The following is a 21,061-nucleotide window of genomic DNA, read 5'->3' as shown; positions in this document are numbered from 1 at the left end:
TTGAACATACAATATGATGAAAAATTCACGTATTGAAATATTTTAAAAAATGTTTGGTCCAATAAAAAGATGTTAAATTTAATCAGTCTCATATTTATTTATGAAATTTTCATACCAAATTTCATGGAAATCTGTTCATATAGAAAATCAGAGTTCTGTTTAATTTACTCATTCTATGGAACCACTTGTGTAAAGGATTTTTAATATTCACTAATAGGCAAAAAAACCCTCTTGCGGTTGAAGAACGTACCTGTAGCCAACAGATATTTCTATCAAACTTTAAAAAGCAGAGAAATTGGGCAGTGATGGTGAATGCACCAAGGGAGCAGGAGACCTGACTTCCTCTCTGAGATATTGTACTGCCCTACAAATTTGTCAAAATGCAAACTCAATTTGGGTTGGTCTTTCACAGTCCAATCCACTTCCTGTGTAGCTTGGAAGAATTAGGTAACAGGAGGAGGAAGGGCAGAGAGTAGGAGGGGGAGGGGAGCAAGTGAGAGGGGGAGGGGAGAGCAGGTTTGATTTGCATGCTTATTGAGTTCAATGGGATTTACTCCCATGCATTCATGCTTAGAATAGGTAAAACTGACCATAGAGGAGGAGGAGGAGGGGACAGGAAAGGGTAGAAGAAAGATAGGGAAAAGAGGGGGATGGGATTAGGGAGGGGGAGGGAGGGGATTGGAAGGGGGAGGGAAGGGACAAAAGGGTGGGGAATTTGATAACCTGTGCCTAACATGAGGGAGGGGATAGAAGGGAGGAGGAGGGGAGAGCAGGGTTGATCATTTGCATGCTTTTTGAGTTCAATGGGATTTACTCCTGTACAATCATGCTTAGGATAGGTGAAACTGACTTGGAGCAGGCAGGGCGAAAGGGGGAAAAGGAGGAAGGTGGAGGGAAGAGGGAGAGGAGGGGAGGAGATTGGGTGGGTGGGCACTGGGCAGAGGGAAAGCCCCTTTCCTTTCTAAAAGGAAAACATTGTGAACAGTATCATTGTTTTTCAGACTTTCCCCCACCTTTTTATTCTACAGCAGGCACATGTAGTCTCCCACCCAAATTTAAACCAAAGCTGTCCCTGGCCACACCCATGCCAGACCTTTATTTCACTTTAAACAGTCGTGGCTTTCCCCCAAAATTCCTGGGAAATGTAGTTTGTGAAGGGTGCTGAGAGTTGCTAGGAGACAGGGCTATTTGTTTCACAGAGCTACCATCCCCAGAAGAGGGGCTGACTGTTAAACTATTCTGGCCACTGGAGCTCTGTCAGGGGAATAGGAGTCTCCTAACAACTATCGGCACCCTTCACAAATATACTTCCCAGGATTCTTTTGGGGAAGCCATGATTGTTTCAAATGGAATCAATGTTTGGCATGGGTGTGGGCCCCTGATTAGCCAAGCCCAGCAGCTGTGAGTCTGGCTTTTAGAACGCTGACCATTGGTTCTTACTTGGTTCTTACTGAGCATGCCCCACGCAATAATGGACTTCAGTGTTAAATTTCTTAAATTAATTAAAAATTAGCTAGGCACTTTTAAACTTTTAAACTGCAGAAGATTAAGGTCAGAGTATGGGGCAAGGTCAGTAACAGGTTTAGAGGTATTCTATGACATGGCTGATTTTTAATTAATTTCAACAAATTATGAGACCCCTGACAGAAAAAGTCCAAGTCTGGATTTTTTTTGGTCTTGTTTTACACTTTGAACTCTCAGTTCTCTCTGACTGTTTTGTGTATCACCATGGAAACTTATAGGGTTGATAAGCAAGAATTTCTGAGTTCAGGACTATAGGTTTTGTAAGGTTTTATTTTGAAATGAACTTTTGGGAACCATCAGAATGGCATGGGGGTATTTTCAATTTAACATTGCAGAATGTGAAAAATCCATGCTGGCTATAGTATGCAGCCAGTCTCCTGGCTGTATAATCCTATTTTGTATATAGTGCATGTTTGTTAGATTACTCAAGGTTTTTTTGTTTTTTATTTGCCTTTGTCTATGTGTATGCATAATGCATGCCTGAGTCATGTTGCTGGGGTTGGACTCCTCATATTCAGAATGGGACAGGGAATTGCCCTCAGAGCCAGCCTGATGTCCTTACTAAACAGAAAGCACTGGCACTAGAGGAGCCCATTGTGCCAGTCAGATCTGATGTCAGTGGGGGGGGGCAGTTTAGGCACTGGACAAGGGTCTCTGTCCATGATCCATGCCAGCATTGGGTTATGGGGCAAATCATGCCCAGTGACCTAATGCTGCCATGGAACATGGAGTGAGATCTCCACCTTCCCAGGCAACACCCACTGATGTAGATGGAACAGGCTTAAACAGGCCCACCCACTCCACCTATCTCCCACACCAGTGCATGCTTGCCATCACCCAGGATGGTGGCAGGGGCATCCCTAAGAGGTTGATGCCCCCTCTACCATCTTGGGTAATGGCAGGAGTGCATGCACAACATGCTGATGTGGTTATGTGGCAACGTGGGAGGTAGGTGGGGTGGCTGGGCCTATTTAAGCCTATACCACCTGCATCAAGAGGGGATATTGAAGAGCACAGTGACCCGGGTCTGGGGAAGTCTGGTACCCAAGGGCCCAGTTGTGCCTGGTGCTGGCCCTGGTGCCAGTACTCTCCAGCCAAAGGAGATCACATTGCCCTCCCCTGACTTCAGCTTAGAAGCATAGTGGAACCACCGTCTCCCCCACACTATCAGAGCTGACAACTGAGAAAACGGACTGAGCCCCTTTAAATGTGGTGGCTTTTGTCACTGATGATGGAGCTAGCTACTCAGCGATACAGCTTCTACTTATGACTCAGTCTGATGTTGACTGCTGCTGAAACAGCATTCGAGTTCTGTTCTTATAGAGTCTCCTGCCTGAGCCCTGCCTGAAGCTGTGTAGGGTGCCATTGAATCTACATATGCTTGCCTTGTCTGGCCTCACCAGAACCTAGAGTGACCTTGTCCTGCTTCACTTCACCTTACTCTGCTTGTCCAAACCTGAAATTTGACCTTGGGCCAGAACCCTAGTGTCACTGAGGCTGTCACTTGGAACAGAACAGCTCTAGAGTATGACCACCATCTTAGGTTGAGAATGGTTATTAGCTTGATGGTTTGCAATCATGTATTCACAGATTATGATATGATTATTGCCCTGTCAATAATTAATGTGCTACTGTGGATTATTTTTTCTTTTTAAAAATTATTTAGATAATGCATTTTAAATTTTATGGCTTGGGAAAGCACATCACCACCCAGAAGTCCTTGGCATGTCTGCTGTGTTGCTCAGTTCTTACTGTAGATTGATCTTGCCACAAGAACATAAGGCAGTCCTGCTGGTTTGGAACAAATGTTTCACATAGTCCAGCTTTCTGTTGCCAATAGTGGTCAGCTCAGTATTTCTGGGCATGAAGGCAACAGCTCTCGCATGTTTTTTCCTCTGGTATTTTGAACTTGGAGGCCTGTTTAGCTTTAATTAGGAATTGTTGACAACTTTGCTAAGAATTGGCTGTTCCTTTTTAAAGCCAGGTAAGGAGCTGCCCTGTTTTGCAACCCTTCAGAAGAAGGAGATGAAGAGATACTACTTAGTTTGTCCTACAGATCCTATGTGGTTAGTCACATAATGATAATTTCCCTTAACTGCCCCACCAGATGCTAAGCTCTTCTGTTTACTCTGTTGGGAATGACTGTCAATGAGTTTTCTAGAGGTGGTGAGCACAAGCTCTCAACAAGTCTAAGTAGAGATCAGGAATTCATCAGTGAATAGCAAGGTCAACTTAGGTGACAATGGACATGCAAATGAAGTGAGACTCAGGAACAGCTTGGCTAAAGAAGTCATTTTATGAATCAAATCGCTTTCAACACTGCACTATGCTAGCAATTGTTTTGTGTACTTGAATTATAACACTTTGTTTTATAATACTTAGGTTTATATCTGTGTATGGAATTATTCCCCCCTCCCCTCTTAACAGTGGGGTAGGCAGCCTTTTCTTCTGTCAAGAGTTGTATTTTTTCAAGAGCGTACTGGTGGTGGCACAGCAAGAGCTGATGATGGGCGGAACCAGAGAAAAAAGTGTTCTGGATTAGCTAATTCAGAAAAAATAGCTATGGGCTGCACATTGTCAACTGTGTTTTACAAGGATTTGTTCTGTAAGTTTTCTTCTAATTAGAACTGCCTTATCATATAAAAGAGGTTTTCCCAATCAACATGCTAGTCCTTTTTCTGACTGATACAGATTTATAGTTTTTCTTGATCTGCTCACAGATATGTAAGTAATATTTGTGAGCACCTATTACACAGTTGCCTTATAAATAATAGAGAAATTAAAATCAGCAAGTGGCCCCTCTTTTCAACTTAGCAACTATAAGATCGTAAACTAGATATGTACTAAGAAGATAATTCATTTCAGTTGCGTGGAACGGTAAGCCATGATAAATAGCATTTCTGTTACAAAATTCACCATCTCTGAGATAATATTAGTTTTTACTTTAATTACTAGCTCCAGTAATGTTTCCCATCTGTAACTGTCTACAGAATAGACTGTTGCTGAGCAAAGGCTATGTCCTTCTTACTCATCTGTTGAAAAGACGACCCAGGTTCTACCATGTCTTCTGCACTTGCTTTGAACCTCTGCACAGGAGAGTGTCCCTCATTTAAATATTAATGTTTAAATTTGCAAGCAGAAAGCTTTAATGCCACTTCAAGGAGACTAACTTTTATTAGGGAAATTCTATCACAAATGAAAACATTTTTCTGCTGAACCTTGAAGAATGACTATGTGCGGGAAGCCACTCTGCTTCCATCTGCAAAAGTTTGGCTTGCATCTTGTTTTCCTTCTGCAGAACCACTACCATCACCATCACAAAATAATAGATGCTGTCAGGGGTGGTTCTCTGTGAAATGGCTTAGTTGACATTAGCTGCAAATGAGCAGAGAGACACTAACTGCTAATTGATTACTATAATTACGCAGTCTTTGGCTAGTTTGTATTGGCAAACTATATATACTTCTTGCATAAATGTGAACTTGCAGAATGCACAGTAAAGGTCACTCTCATTTGCATGATAGGCTTCATTAGAATATGCTAAGGACAAGACCTAGTGTTTTATGACTTCAGGTGATGAATAGCTACCATATTACTCTGTTAGCTGAAAGCATATTTCAGTCACCTTAATTTGTGTGTGGGTATTTTTTTCAATGCTAAGAAAAATCTGTTGGGAGTTGACAAGAGATAATGGTTTTATTTTATTGTGCATGGACATGTTACACTTGTTGAGATGAAATAGTAAAATTGCTTCTGAGTGCATTTATTTGGGGGAGGGGCACACTTCCTAGCCTGTGTTTATTTTCCAAGCACTTTAGGTTGGCTGTTCCACAATAATGGAGTACCAAACTTCTTAAGGTTCATGACACCTATTTTTTATTGTTCTATATTATCCACTCCCCATCCCCCATCTTAAGACATTGAATATATAATTTGAAATAGCTGGTAATTCAAACAATCTTACACCAATAGTTAGGTTTGGTTGTATAAATCAGAATGTTGACACTAATCTTCAGAATCATGCTGATAAGCATCAAAATAATGCATTTCGCAAATGATACTCATTGCCCCTGTTCTTTACTTGGTTGTATTCCACCTTTGTTAGTATAGTTTTGACTCTCAATGATCTATTCACTTAAGAGAGAAATTGACTGACCCAAGGCACTTAATAGGGAATATAGGGAGCACAGGAAGTTACCTTACATGAAGTTAGACCTTGGGTCTATCTAGCTCAGTATTATTTACACTGACTGGCAGTGTCTCTCCAGGATTTCAGGCAGGGAGTCTTTACTGGAGATGCCAGAGATTGAACAAAAAATGGAAATGGACTGCCTTCAAATCGATTCTGACTTATGGCAACCCTATGAATAGAGTTTTCATGGTAAGCGGTATTCAGAGGAGGTTTACCATTGCCTTCCTCTGAGCCTGAGAGGCAGTGACTGGCCCAAAGTCACACAGTGAGCTTCATGGCTGTGTGGGGATTCTAACCCTGGTCACCCAGGTTGTAGTCCAACACCTTAACCACTACACCACACTGGCTCTCATAGAAATTGAACAAGGGCCCGTCAAATTCTCTACCACTGAGCTATGGCCAACTGTGTGGATATTTGAATCTTGATTTTGTCATCTAAACCCAGCAGTTAAGGCACCATGTCATGCTAGCTTTACCAATATACCTGGTATGAAAACTCTACCAGGTTTTTGTTGTTAAGAGAATAATGAAAAATGTTGGAACTGCCTAACTTGTTCTGGTTTTTTTACAGTTGACTGAGAGAAATCCATTGAGAAAGTGGCAATATTGTACATTCAGCTGTACAAATTATTAAATATGCATACTTACAAATAACTGCTATATGTTACAGTGATGAGTAATTATTGTGTTGAAATTGGTGGAATAAGTTAGTTCTGTTTAGGAGCCACATATCAATATATGTTAATAGGAAATACATAGTACATTTTCCTTGCTACTTATTTTGAAAATGTTCCTTAATTCAGTCCCTCATCAAACAATGATTGTTATTATCAACTGTCTTCATGCTGCATGTTTCATTAGAACTTTGGCATGGAAACAGGAAGAATGGAAGCCCTGGCTTAGATAGCCATATTTATAGTGCGAATCAGCTCCTAATTAGCAATGACTGCAACTTATTGGGACAGAGAGTTAACATCTTTTGATAGGTTGCTTTTTAGAGCTTCCATAACTGCTTCAGCTACTAAAATGTGTAGAGGAGAAAATGAAGAAGCGGACACTTTTGTTATAAATTGCAGTTTTGTAATAAAATTGTACAATGAGCTTGCACAAGCTTTTTAAAATATCATTGCTGCCATGGAACAGGTCTGTAATTTATTTATTCAGGAACGTTGGAGGCATTTTTGATTTATTTGTTTTTAGAGAAGTTTTGTTAAGCAAGATAATGAGCAGAGGTGGTGTTAATCATTTGCTAGGCAACTCTGAAAAAATGAAAATTTTGCATATCTTTAGCACTGCTGGGGAAAATAAATCCACTCATAATGCTGATGGTCTGTTGGTATAATTTTTTTGAAAAAGACTATCTCTTACTCTGGAGAAATTCAATACATTCACATGTTCTGCTAAAAGCTAAACTAATCAATATATAATTACATATCCATATGTACATATGTATTGGGTAATCATAAGTATTTGTTATCTGTAAAGATGAAATATGAATTTGGTGGTGGTCACTGCCATAGGTGATTATATATTTGTTTATGGATAACCCTTCAGGTGAGTGTTCTTCAGTGTGTGCATTTTATTGCTATTCTGGTCATTTTAAAATGCAGAATGTGCTTGGTGTGCCTAAAGAAGAGCACATGCTGCTGGTTTCAAAAGATATTTCTCCCCTGCAAAAAGTGGTAGAGACTACAGAAAATGTAGGTGCTCTTTTTTTATTAGGTTGGAGCTTTTACAGAAACATGGCAGAATTATATTTTGCAAGGTTATGTTTAGAATACTGACCATTTATTTACTTATTCCATTTTAATTTTGCCTTTACTGCAAGGAGTTCAGGGTCACTTATGTAGTTCTCCACATCTTATCCTCATAACAATCCTGTGAGGTAGGTTAAACCAAGAGAAGATGACTATGACTGGCCCAAGGTCACCGGGTGAGCTTCATGGCTGAGTGAGGATTTGAAACTGGGTTTCTCTAGTCCTAGTCTGACACTCTAACCACAATCTTTTCTGTACTGCTACAGATTAATTCCAATGCAATCAATTTGAGGGTTTTTTTTTGTTTTTTTGCATCTTGGAAGAATGGCTTTGGAAGAATATATGTGAAATTTATTTGAGATAAAGAGTATTCAGAGCTGTAGTCTCACTGTCCTGGGTCTGTCTTGCATCAGTCTTTCCATTTTGGTGCAATTTTTGGTGGGTATTTCTTCATAAGCATTCTCCCATATATGTTAAAATTAGTCCTTGAAACGAATTCTCTTTGGGTGGTGTAGACATAAAATTCTTTAATCCTGGTTGTGAAATTGTACGGTGGTTCTCTTCTGTGCAAATCCACCCACCAGCCTTTGTCATAATAGAGACTTTTTTACTGGAACTGATGTTAACCAAGGTTAATTCAAAGTAAATTTTGCTCTTAAATTGAAACCAGACCATGAAGTTGATTTAAAACTCCAGTTTAACCTCAGTGCATGATGTAAGACAACCCTTTGCTACAGTGTTGCTGAAGCTAAACATGCATGGACCTGATTCTTTAAATGGGAGACTCCTGGGAGCACAATGTAAGAGTAGCATATAAATGAAATATTTAAAAACCCTGGTTAAAACTGTTGGTGGTGTGTAACCATGACTAAAGCAGATTCGGAGGAATGAGGCAACCAGCTTTTTATTAAGTATACTATGAGTTGGCTATATATTAACTCCCCTCATGTTTGTTGGATTGTTTCTATGTGTATTTTAAGACTTGTTTTATGTTATATGTCAGCTGCCTCAGGAGCTTTTTGCCTTGAAAGGTGGCATATAAATACTGGAACAAATAAAAATAGAGATTGCTACATCGGCATTGTCCCAAAATTAATTTCACCCCACAGTGTGACTAATAACGGTGGGGATGATTTGAGCTGGCTGTAGATCCATAGGGTTGGGGGGTCCTTATTTTGGAGTCCATGTGAAGTCTGGAGATTCGGGCACAAAATGGCCTGAAATTCCTGGCATAATTCTGATGGAGAAGCATTGGAGGTTTCTCCCAAGGCACAGAATGCCTCCTTTCTGCTGTTCCTTTGGATGACTATGAGGAAGTAGTGACTGCATTCTCAGCCTATCTGTGGTGAAAGCAGGGGTGTAGTCGTCCAGGGTATTGGGGGGGTGTCTTAGACCCCTTACTGGGAGTCAGGTCCCAGCAGGGTCTCTATGTCTCCAGTATCCTATGAGCCAACCAGCATGAAAGTGGAGTGGTTAGCCACTGAGAAGAATCTTCTAACTTGCTTCCTTGTCTTTTCCTGCTGATTAGAGCCCATCAGAGTGAAAGGAATTCCTCTTAGTTCCTACTTCAAAAAGCCAAGTTATGGAGAGTAATTGCAGAAGAGACTATGACTCCTGATGATAGCATCCCATCTACATCATTAAGTCATTTGGTAGGAGCAGATAGATAAACATATAGACCCTGAATCCAGTCATTCAAGCAATAATTCTGACAGTGAGATAGTGACAGTGATAGAGCAGCAGAAAGCAGTATTCAAGATTATTCTATAATCTTAGAAGGTTTTATAAGCTTAGGAGGGGGCATGGCTGTGACTATTATAAAGAGACAGTGCACTTCTGAATTTGCCACTACTCTGCTGGGTGAAAGGGATGTGGTGAGCCTAAAGGACTTGATGTTCTGATGCACTCCTAATAAATATAATCAAGATTGGCTTACAGTTTTCCCAGTTTGGACAAGGCAATCCCTTTTCCATTACTTTCTGGAAGTGTGGTGGAGAGAGCACCCCACTGAGTCTAAGAAGGGCACAGTTTCCAGAGATGCTTTGAACACTACAGCATATGTGCAGTCTGTTTAGACTCTTAAGTCATCTGGGTATAATGGTAACTTCATGATGGCACTGCCTGATAAGCAAATGCAAGTATGAAGACAAAATATATAGAAATTCTGCTATAGCAAACCATAAGTACAAAGTTCTCAATGAAAGCTTTGTCCACTATCATGAAGCTTACATTATGCAAAATGAATGGTGTGTGTACTAATATGGTGGATACACAAGCATAGTCTCAAAGAAATGGTAAGATGGGAACAGTGTTTGAGACAAGATAGGAAACTGTTTACTTGGTTTTAAAGTTATGCTGTGTGTTCCATCTATCTTCACTTCTGTTACACTCATATTGACAAAAATATGTGGTATTTCTTCAAAACTGTACACTTAACCTATATACAAAATGAGTGAGTTCTTGTGTCTGCTCCTACGTTCTGATTGCCTCATCAGGGCTTTGGCCTTGTGCCTTTAAGTCAATGGGTGTTTTCTAGTGACTTTCACAAATCTGAACTGAGTCTCCGAAGTGGTATATACTTTACTCAGTGCTTCTTAGTATCATCAGACTTAGCTTTTGCCAAATGTATAAGGCAGTTTGACAGCTATCACTGTAAATGCCTGTGGATGTTACTGATGAGCCAAATGTTGGATTAGAAAGATGAATTATGATTACATCTTGTTGTCTTGGTTATGCATGGTCCAATAACTGGTGCTAATGTTTTAAAGTCAATGCTGGAGAACTTGGTGGGAATGGGCCACAATGAATAAAATGAAAAAGTATGACAAACTTCTTTTTGAGAAAATATTGAATGCATTTAATAAAAAAAGTGTGAATTTTGGTAACTGAGTCTGCAGTTCCAATCATATTTTATGTGGAAGTGAATGCTATTGACATCAGTGCAATGTATTTCCAAATAAAGATGATTAATATTGATTGCACATCTTGCTATAATGATTTGCAGTCTAAAGCTATGCATTGTAATACCTCCCTGATTGGGGATGTGAATATACAGGATTTAGGTAAAGGAAGGTTTTTTGTTTTTTTTTAATACTGTATTGGTGAATTCCAAGTCAGTTAGGCACATTTTAAGTGCTGTTGACTTTACTATTAGAGCTAAACATGCACTTAATTCTATCCCAGTTAAATAAATACAGTTTTGAAATGCTTAACCTTACCTTGATTGTACCTTGTGTGAGTTAAAAATGTGTGTAGTGGAAATGGCTTATAATAAATGTGCTGAATTTTATTCACACAATAATAGGAGACCTATTCATGAATTTAATATGAACATTTCCCATGAATGGAAAGAAATGTGATTGCATCTGCCGGCCCCATCTCCAGTCTTCACATTTTTCTTAAGAGGTTAGAGCAGAGCCTACACATGTACAGGGTTCAGTCTGGAACCCTGAAAAATGTGGGGTCCCTGATCTCATGCTGAGTGCCTGTATATGTTGAATATAAGAAGAGCCTTGCTGTTTCTGACCATCTAGTCCAGCATCCTGTTTTCACAGTGGCCAACTTGAGGAAGGCTACAAGCAGGACATGAGCACAAAAGCACTGTCTTGCTCATCATTCCCAGTGATTAGTATTCAAGAGGCATACTGTCTTCAATGCTGGAGTTAGCACATAGCCATCATGGCTAGTAGCCATTGATAGCCATTAATTTGTCTAAGGGTAGTTCTGTTGTCACCAACATAACAATGGTAAGCTTCTTTATGTAATATTTTGTTTTAGCTAATTTTATTTGAACTCCAATTAACATTAAACTATTGGTTAACTGGATTGATCTGCCCTACAAAAATACTTAGGAAGTATGCCACAATTAGTTTACACTTGGCTGTGGCAATACCGTAATGATGCATTTCTTTTCAACCCAACATTTATTATTTGCAGGGAAGACAAATGTCATGGAAGTCCCCTTTTTTAATAATAGGATTTCATATTAATGATCATCAAACAAATTTTTACCCACACATTTTCTTTTCAATTTCCTGTCTCAAACTCAACAATAACAAAGTTGCCAACTGACCAATGGGTTTTTCTGCTTCTGCACTTCCTTTCGGGATAATAACATTTTCCATAGGGGCGTTATTCCTTGTATTTGTGGTGTTTATTTTAAATTATGTGAAAAAATAATTTGTTTTCAAGACTACCTTTTTACAGAATTGTACTGTTCCCTGAAGCAAGGTGAGAGACCTTCAGCTCCTGAGGTGAATTTTTTTTATGTCTAGATAAGCCCACCCATTCAGTCTAGCTAGAGAGTCAGGATGGGCCTGCCTCCTTGATACACCTGAAGAGAAGCTGGTAGAAGCCTCTACATGCTTCAAGAAAAGGGCATGAGGGTCATGAGAGAAATGTCAATTCTACACTTTTCTAAACCATACCATAGTATGTTTACTAACAATTAGTAACAATTAGGTAGACCTGAGGGTCAGGGGGGGTTGCTCTGGTCTATAGGAGCTCCATCTCCCTCTGCAAGCACCCTGTCCATGTGACTACTGGTCTGGAGTGTTTGCACGTTATGCTGGGTCAGTGGGACAAACTGGGGATTCTGTTGGTGTACCTCCCACCCCGCTGCGCAACAGACTCCCTAGCTGAGCTGACAGAGGTGGTCTCAGGTGTACTGTTGAGATCCCCCAGACTTGGTTCTGGGGGATGTTGACATCCATGCCGAGGCCACCCTATCCGGGGCGGCTCAGGATTTCATGGTCTCCATGACAACCATGGGACTGTCCCAATATGCCACTGGCCCAAGCAGGCCCTCCCTTAGCATGTGCGGGGCCCAGGGCAAAAGCATAGTTGGGGGCCCCCACATTTGCTCTGGGTCACTGTCTTGGTCTTGGCCAAGTTGCCGTAGGTGCACAGGCACCAGTCCTGGAACTGCTGGCCCAGCTCGCTGTCCCTGGGGCAGCTACCGCTCGCTGACTGCAGCAGGAGTGGTGGCAGCGGCTTTGGCAGAGAGAAAGAGAGCGAGCGAGCACTGTGTCCTGCCTGGCGTGGCAAAGGCGAGCAGGCAGGAAGGGAGGAGCCGGCTGGTGAGCAGATCACCAAGGGCGGGCCCCCCAAAGCATGGGGCCCAGGGCAACTGCCCCACTTCCCAGTGCCTAGGGGCGGCTCTGGGCCCAAGGGCATACTCTAGATTTGGTTTTTGCAACTGAACATGGAGTTGCTGATCTGAATGTGGGGGGCCTTACATCAGTCCCTCTGTCATGGACAGATCACTGCTTGCTGAAGTTTAGACTTACAGTGGCTTTTCCCCTCTAAAAGGGTGGGGGGCCTAGTAAGTTGGTCCGCCCCCAGAAACTAATGGATCCGGATGGTTTCCAAAGGGCTCTGGGGAGTTTTTCAGCTGATACAGCTGGCGCTCCTGTCGAAACCCTGGTTGACCTGGGCTGTTGACATGATTGCTCCTGAGCGCCCTCTCCTGTGTAGAGCTCATACGGCTTCATGGTATACCCCAGAGCTGAGAGCGATGAAACAATATAGGAGACGGCTTGAGTGCAGATGGAGACGAACTCCTAGTGGATGCAATTATACACTGGTAAGTGTCTATGGTAAGCTGTATTTAGGGGCAGTGAGGGCAGCAAAAAACACAATATTTTGCTGCCACTATCAAATCATCAATTTGCAGCCCGGCACAGCTCTGGCCCCAGGGACATGATAGAACCATCTGAGGTCTGCTGTAATGAATTTGCTAGGCACTTCCAGGATAATATGTTTAGCATCCGCCAGGACTTAGACTCCAGTGTTATAGCAGGTGAATCAAGCGAGGTATCCAGAGCACAGCCTTGTCCCAATTTCTTGGATGAGTTTCAGTTGGTACAGCTTGAGGATGTTGACAAGGTGCTGGGACAGGTTTGTGCAACCACTTCTGTACTGGATCCTTGCCCTTCTTGGCTAATAAAAGCTAGCAGGGATGGAACAGCCAGCTGGGCCAGGGAATTGATTAATGCCTCCCTGTGAGAGGAGGTGGTCTCTGGCTTCCTGAAAGAGGCGGTAATGAGACCACTTCTGAAGAGACCCTCCCTGGACCCAGAAAATCTTAATAACTATAGGCCAGTGGCAAATGTTCCATTCCTGGCCAAGGTCTTTTAACGAGTGGTTGCGGGTCAGCTCCAGACACTCTTGGATGAGATCGATTATCTGGATCCATTTCAGTTGGGTTTCAGGCCTGGTTTTGGCACGGAAACAGCCTTGGTCACCCTGTATGATGACCTTTGTCGGGAGAGAGACGGGGAGTGTGACTCTGTTGATTCTTCTTGATCTCTCAGCGGCTTTCGATACCATCGACCATGGTATCCTTCTGGGAAGACTGGCTGAGTTGGGAGTGGGACGGACTGCATGGCGGTGGTTCCGCTCCTACTTGGCAGGTCGTCTCCAGAAGATGGTGCTTGGGGAACATTGCTCGGCACCTTGGACTCTTCCGCAGGGGTCAGCTGTCCCCCATGCTGTTCAACATCTACATGAAACCGTTGGGTGCAGACATCCGGAGCCTTGGAGTGCGTTGCCAGTATGCTGATGACACGCAGCTCTATTTCTCCTTTTCATCTTCTTCAGGTGAGGCTGTCAATGTGCTGAACCGGTGCCTGGCTGCGACAATGGACTGGATGAGGGCTAACAAACTGAGGCTCAATCCAGACAAGACTGAGATGCTGCTAGTGGGTGGTTCTTCTGACCGGATGGTGGATGTCCAACCTGTCCTGGGTGGGTTGCACTCCCCCTGAAGGAGCAGGTTTGTAGCTTGGGGGTACTCCTAGAACCATCTTTGTCACTTGAGGCTCAGGTAGCATCGGTGGCACGAAGTACCTTCTACCAACTTCGGTTGGTGTCCCAGCTACGCCCCTATCTGGACATGGATAACCTGTCTTCAGTTGTCCATGCTCTGGTAACCTCCAAGCTAGATTACTGCAATGCACTCTACATGGGGCTGCCTTTGAAGATGGTTTGGAAACTGCAGCTTGTGCAAAATGTAGCAGCCAGATTGGTAACAGGGACCAGACGGTCCGAACATATAAAACCAATTCTGATCCGCTTGCATTGGCTGCCTATATGTTTCCAAGCTCGATTCAAGGTGCTGGTTTTAACCTATAAAGCCTTGCACGGCTTGGGACCACAATACCTAATGGAACGCTTCTCCCGACACGAACCCACCCATACACTATGCTCAACAGTGAAGGCCCTCCTCCAGGTGCCTACTCGGAAGGAAGCTGGAAGGCTGGCCACAATGGAGAGGGCCTTCTCAGTGGTGGACCCCAAATTATGGAATGAACTTGTTGACGAGGTGCGCCTGGCGTCAACACTGTTATCTTTTCGGCGCCAGGTCAAGACTTTCCTCTTCTCCCAGGAATTTTAGCATGTGTTTTAAATTGTGTTTTAAATTGTTTTTAAAAGATGTATTTTTAAATTTGTATATTTGTTTTTAATGTTTTTTGTTATTGTAAACCGCCCAGAGAGCTTTGGCTATGGGGGGGTATATAAATAAATAAATAAATAAATAATAAATTAGCCTAAATGTTTATTTAATAACTAAATATATTAATAGATAATTATATTTTCTTCTAAAAGCAGCAACAAATGTCAATCAGTCCCTTGTCTGAGTAGTCTTTCAGATTGTAAGCTTCTTGAGGGTATGGGTATTTTTATTTGTTGTTGTTGAATAGTATTTTTTTTCCAGTCAACCGACCACAATACAGTATAAAAATATTAACATGAGACTGCTTGGTGACAGAGCTATGGCAGACATCAAAACAATACGATAAAATTAATTACAATTCACAGTCTTACAGTCTTATTCGTTGTTGTTGTTATGTGCCTTCAAGTCAATTATGACTTATGGTGACCCTATGAATCAGCGACCTCCAATAGCATCTGTCATGAACCACCCTGTTCAGATCTTGTAAGTTCAGGTCTGTGGCTTCCTTTATGGAATCAATCCATCTCTTGTTTGGCCTTCCTCTTTTTCTACTCCCTTCTGTTTTTCCTAGCATTATTGTCTAATGAATCATGTCTTCTCATGATGTGTCCAAAATATGATAACCTCAGTTTCATCATTTTAGCTTCTAGTGATAGTTTTGGTTTAATTAGTTCTAACACCCAATTATTTGTCTTTGTCGCAGTCCATGGTACGCGCAAAGCTCTCCTCCAACATCACATTTCAAATGAGTTGATTTTTCTCTTCTCCACTTTTTTCATTGTCCAACTTTCACATCCATAGATAGAGATTGGGAATACCATGGTCTGAATTATCCTGACTTTAGTTTTCAGTGATACATTTTTGCATTTGAGGACCTTTTCTAGTTCTCTCATCGCTGCGCTCCCCAGTCCTAGCCTTCTTCTGATTTCTTGACTATTGTCTCCATTTTTGTTATTGATAATCCTTGACAAGTTCAGTGTCCTCATTGTCAACTTTAAAGTCACATAACTCTTCCGTTGTCATTATTTTAATCTTCTTGACGTTCAGCTGTAGTCCTGCTTTTGTGCTTTCCTCTTTAACTTTCATCAGCATTTGTTTCAAATCATTACTGGCTTCTGCTAAGAGTATGGTATCATCTGCATATCTTAAATTATTGATATTTCTTCCTCCAATTTTCACACCTCCGGCTTTCTGTATGATGTGTTCTGCATATAGGTTAAACAAATAGGGTAATAAAATACACCCCTGTCTCACACCCTTTCCAATGGGGAACTAATCGGTTTCTCCATATTCTGTCCTTACAGTAGCCTCTTGCCCAGAGTATAGGTTGCGCATTAGGACAATCAGATGCTGTGGCACCCCCATTTCTTTTAAAGCATTTCATAGTTTTTCATGATCTACACAATCAAAGGCTTTGCTGTAATCTATAAAGGACAGCATGATTTTCTTCTGAAATTCCTTAGCTTCTTTTATTTCTTACATTGCATTTTATTGTGTTACAATTTGAATTCTATGGAATGCAAATTGTAATAAAATAAAATACGATTAAAAACCATACAGCATCTAGCACAGTGGATTACAATTTCTACAACAGGCAGAAAAATCATTAAGTGGTTCACCCAAGACCATCAGCAATTTTCAAGTGGTCCATGGGGGGGGGAGAGTTTGAGAGCCTGGGATGGTACAAATTATGTCTAATATATATTAAATTCTCAGGGAAGAAATGATGACAGTCCTAAAAAGGTATTTAAATGACACATCAGATAACACATTTATGCTATGTAAGTTGCACATTGTGGTGTTATGCTGGTCACAAGAACTGTTGCATGTAAAACACATTTCCGGTAGTATCACATTTTCTTAATGGTTACAAACTCAAGAAGAGAATAAAGTTAAAAGTTTTTCTTTTCATTTGTTGTTGTATGTGTGTGTGGGGAGAAGTATGTGTTTCTGTGATCATCATAACACAGCCAACACAAGTTGTATTGTTCTTAGCTTACCTGATTTTGTTTCTATCAAAATTATCAATACAATAAAGGCTCATTAACCTATTGTCTATTTTCTCAGAGAGGCCTTTAAATGAAGATGAGGAAAAAACCAGGGAAATTCTTAAATATCTTGCATGCCACACTTCTGGTTGTTTTACTCATGTGTAAAATGTCATTTTGAAAAACTATTATCAGATAATGAAACTTCGGAAGATTATTTTCATGAAATTACCCAACAGTAAAACCTGGGGTCATTCAGTGGAGCTGAATATTGGAAGGTCCAGGGCAAACAAATGGAAATACTTCTTCACACAATGCATGGTTAAAACTATGGAATTTGCTACCAGAAGATGTAGTAATGCTTACCAAGTTGGGTGACTTTAAAAGGGGCTTTAAGGGTAATAATACAAACTACTTCCTTTTGAAAGAGAAAAAATGCTCCTTTTAAAAATGGAGAATGTTTTTCCTTTCCAAAGAAAGCTTGTAAAATACCTTGCACAGCTCTTCCAAAGCACCAACAATTACTTGATTGTCAGGTGCTTGGGAAATCTGCCGTTAGGGCCTTTGTAGTCACCACTGAGGAATGGTGTCTTCAAAGCCCCTTTCATCCAAACCCTGCCCTTAACTGCCCCTCACCTGACATTATGTATGAGGTCAAGTGCAGAAGTGTAAGGCGACAATTTTCATGGGGGGGACAAAAACAAAAACTTTGGGGCACAAGGGTTGGGGCATTGGCCACTATAAAAGAGGGTTCTGGGGAAAAAGCTTTCATAGGTAATGGCAATACCCCCATTTATGCATTTTAATTAGGAACTATGATTTGTGACGTTTACAAAAATGCAAATAAATTTAAATACAGTATTTTCCACATGCAAAATAGTTGTGTAAACTAAAATAACAGTAACTAGGAAGTAAATGTTTATTATGCAAATCATCCTACCATAATGATCTGAACTGTTAATAAAGTCTATTGCACCATGATTTCTCTGCAAATTTCCAGAACTGTTCACTTGAAATTCTTTAAAATATGTTATTTTTAAAAGACAAGATTGCTAATTTTTCTTTTCTCTGATGAAGCATTGAACACCTGCATGGTGTCAGCGCATGCGTCAAAGTTGAGAATGACTTTTCACACACAGCTGTAGATACACCAGCGGTGAGTCCTGCAACATACAAAGTATACATGTGTGGAAAGGCTTCTTTGTACAGGTACAATGTTTTAGTAAGCTCGTGAACTGTGAGTTCAGTTCTCCTGAGGCAGCTACTTCCCCACACTAACTATCCTGGTCTCTGTTGCCATCTCAGGAAAGCAATTAAGAAAATTTTTAAAAACTAAATTAATACATATAAACATCACTTTTCATAAGGAAATGCTGGACAGTGTCATTCATTTCATTGGCGATCACTCGTGGCCGAGTAAGATTATCTTCCAGGGTAAGGTCTTTAACAGTGGGTCCGTAAGTGACTGTGGAGGTCAATTCTGGATCCACACAGCCTCCCACAGTGAAGACATAGGTTTCCAGATGGAAGATGGTCACGATGAGGATTTGCTTGACGTGCCTTCCGCTTAGCTTGTTTGTCCCTTTTGCCCTGTACTCGTGCTCCTTCAAAGTCCATAGCACCTTTGATAATGGCCGACCTCCAATTGGGACGCTCATGGGCCAAGTCTTCCCAGTTCTCAATGCTCATGTTACATTTTTTTAGATTAGCTTTGAGAACATCTTTAAACCTCTTTTGCTGTCCACCAATATTCCGTTTTCCATCCTTAAGTTGGGAGTAAAGTAGCTGCTTTGGAAGACGGTGATCAGGCATTTGAACAACATGGCCGGTCCAGCGAAGTTGATGTTGGAGGATCATTGTTTCAACACTGGTGGTCTTTGCTTCTTCTAATATGCTAACATTAGTCCGCCTATCTTCCCAAGTAATTTGCAGAATTTTCCGGAGGCAGCGTTGGTGGAATCTTTCAAGAAGTTGGGAGTGGCGTTTATAGATGGTCCATGTTTCACAGGCATACAGTAAGGTGGGTAGTACAATGGCTTTGTAAATAAGCATTTTGGTCTCCCTGCAACTATCCCGATCCTCGAACACTCTACGCTTCATTTGGGAGAATGCGGCACTCGCAGAGCTCAGACGATGCTGAATTTCAACATCGATGTCAGCTTTTACAGAGAGATGGCTGCCAAGATAAGAAAAGTGATTGACATTCTCCAGCATCGCACCATTAAACTGGATTGATGGTGCTACAGAGGGATTGGTTTGCATTTGCTGATGAAGCACTTTGGTTTTTTTGATGTTAAGCGAGAGGCCAAGCTTTTCATATGCTTCTGCAAAGACATTTAGGATAGTTTGAAGATCTTTCTCTGAATGTGCAGAGACTACATTATCATCGGCATATTGAAGTTCTACAACAGAGGTTGTAATTACCTTACTTTTTGTTTTCAGCATACTGAGATTAAAAACTTTCCATCTGTTCGATATGTGATTTCCACGCCAGTGGGAAGTTTCCCCTCGACAAGGTGTAGAATCATGGTGATGAAAGTAGCAAATAAGGTCGGAGCAATGACACATCCCTGTTTGATGCCTGATCCCACTTTGAATGGATCACTTTGAGAGCCATTGTTATCCAAAATTGTTGTCGTCATGGAGGAGTCACAAAATATTCACAAATTTATCAGGGCATCCAATTTTCAGAAGGATGGTCCAGAGAGCAGTTCGATTTACAGTAATGATTTACAGTATCAGATCAATAAACGCCATATACAGAGGTCGATTTTGCTCTCTGCATTTTTCTTGAAGCTGTCATGCAGTGAAGATCATTTCCACTGTTCCCCTGGAAGGGCAGAAACCATTTTGGGATTCAGGGAGGATGTCTTTTGAGATAGGTAGGAGGCGATTTGTGAGGATCCTTGCAAGGATTTTACCTGCGGTAGCTAGTACAGAGATGCCTCGGTAGTTCCCACAACCTGTTCTATCACCCTTCTTGAAAAGAGTGATAATTATGGCGTCCCTAAAGTTTTCTGGGATCTCCTCCCTTATCCAGATTTTTTCGATGAGCTTATGAAGTTGTTGTGTAAGTTCAGGCCAATCTTCTTTAAAGACTTCAGAGGAATCCCATCAGGTCCACTAGCTTTGTTATTCTTCATTTGATTACAGTAATGGCTTTACTGACTTCATCCAAATTAGAGATACTACAAACTCATCTCTAATTTGTTGTGGGATTTGCGAGAAGACCTCATCAGCCACATAAGAGTTACGATTAAGGTGGTTGTGGTAATGCTCTTTCCAACGCAGTGCAATAGACTCTTTGTCCTTTAGAAGTTTGGTACCATCTATTGAACGTAAGGGATTTGTACCATAATTAGTTGGTCTGTAGATGGCCTTTGTGGCATTAAAAAAGCCCTGGGCATCATGAGCATCTGCAAAATGCTGGATTTCTTGAGCTTTCTTTATCCACCAGGCATTCTTAAGTTCTCTAGTTCTTCTTTGGACCTCAGCCTTTGCACTGGCATGGGGTATTTTTTAGCAGCACAGTTAATGTCTTTTTGCCATATCTGGAAGGCTTTCCTTTTCTTGTCAATGATATGTTCAATCTATCATTCTCATCAAACCAGTCCTGATGTTTCTTAGTTTGGTATCCAGTAGTTTGTCTACATGCTGCAATAATGGAAGTCTTCAGTTTAATCCAGTGTTCCTCAACATCTTCAGGGAGTTCCGTAGGTAGATGTTTCTTGAGAATTGTTTGAAAGCAAGCTCGCTTAATAGGATCTTGAAGGGTGTGGATGTTTATTTTACGCCTTGGTTTTCTTCCTTGGAGCCTATGTTGAGGAAGAATATTAATGGCCATAGTGGATCAAATTAATTGGTGATTTGTCCAGCAGTCATTGGCACTCGTTATGGCCCTGGTGAGGAGTACATCACGACAATCTCTGGCACGGCAATTATATAATCCAGGAGATGCCAGTGCTTTGACCGAGGGTGCTTCCATGATGTTTTAAATGTATCTTTCTGGCGAAAGAGTGTGTTTGTAATAACAAGATTATGCTCTGCACATTTAGTCAGAAGTAGAATTCCATTCAGGTTGCTATTGCCAACTCCTCCTTTCCCAATGGTTTCTGGCCATAAATCAAAATCATGCCCAACTCTT

At 41.2% G+C, this 21,061-nt stretch overlaps 1 protein-coding gene across 3 annotated transcripts in view; it reads left to right on the top strand.

The window, feature by feature from the left end:
- The window catches only part of ZNF407 (zinc finger protein 407), a 592,912-nt gene that overhangs the window by 173,809 nt on the left and 398,042 nt on the right, over positions 1–21,061 (top strand). The gene's annotated exons all lie outside the window — the stretch shown is intronic.

This window comes from Rhineura floridana, chromosome 1 (assembly GCF_030035675.1).
Source record: "Rhineura floridana isolate rRhiFlo1 chromosome 1, rRhiFlo1.hap2, whole genome shotgun sequence".
NCBI lineage: Eukaryota > Metazoa > Chordata > Lepidosauria > Squamata > Rhineuridae > Rhineura > Rhineura floridana.
This window is presented reverse-complemented; position numbering and strand designations above follow the sequence as displayed.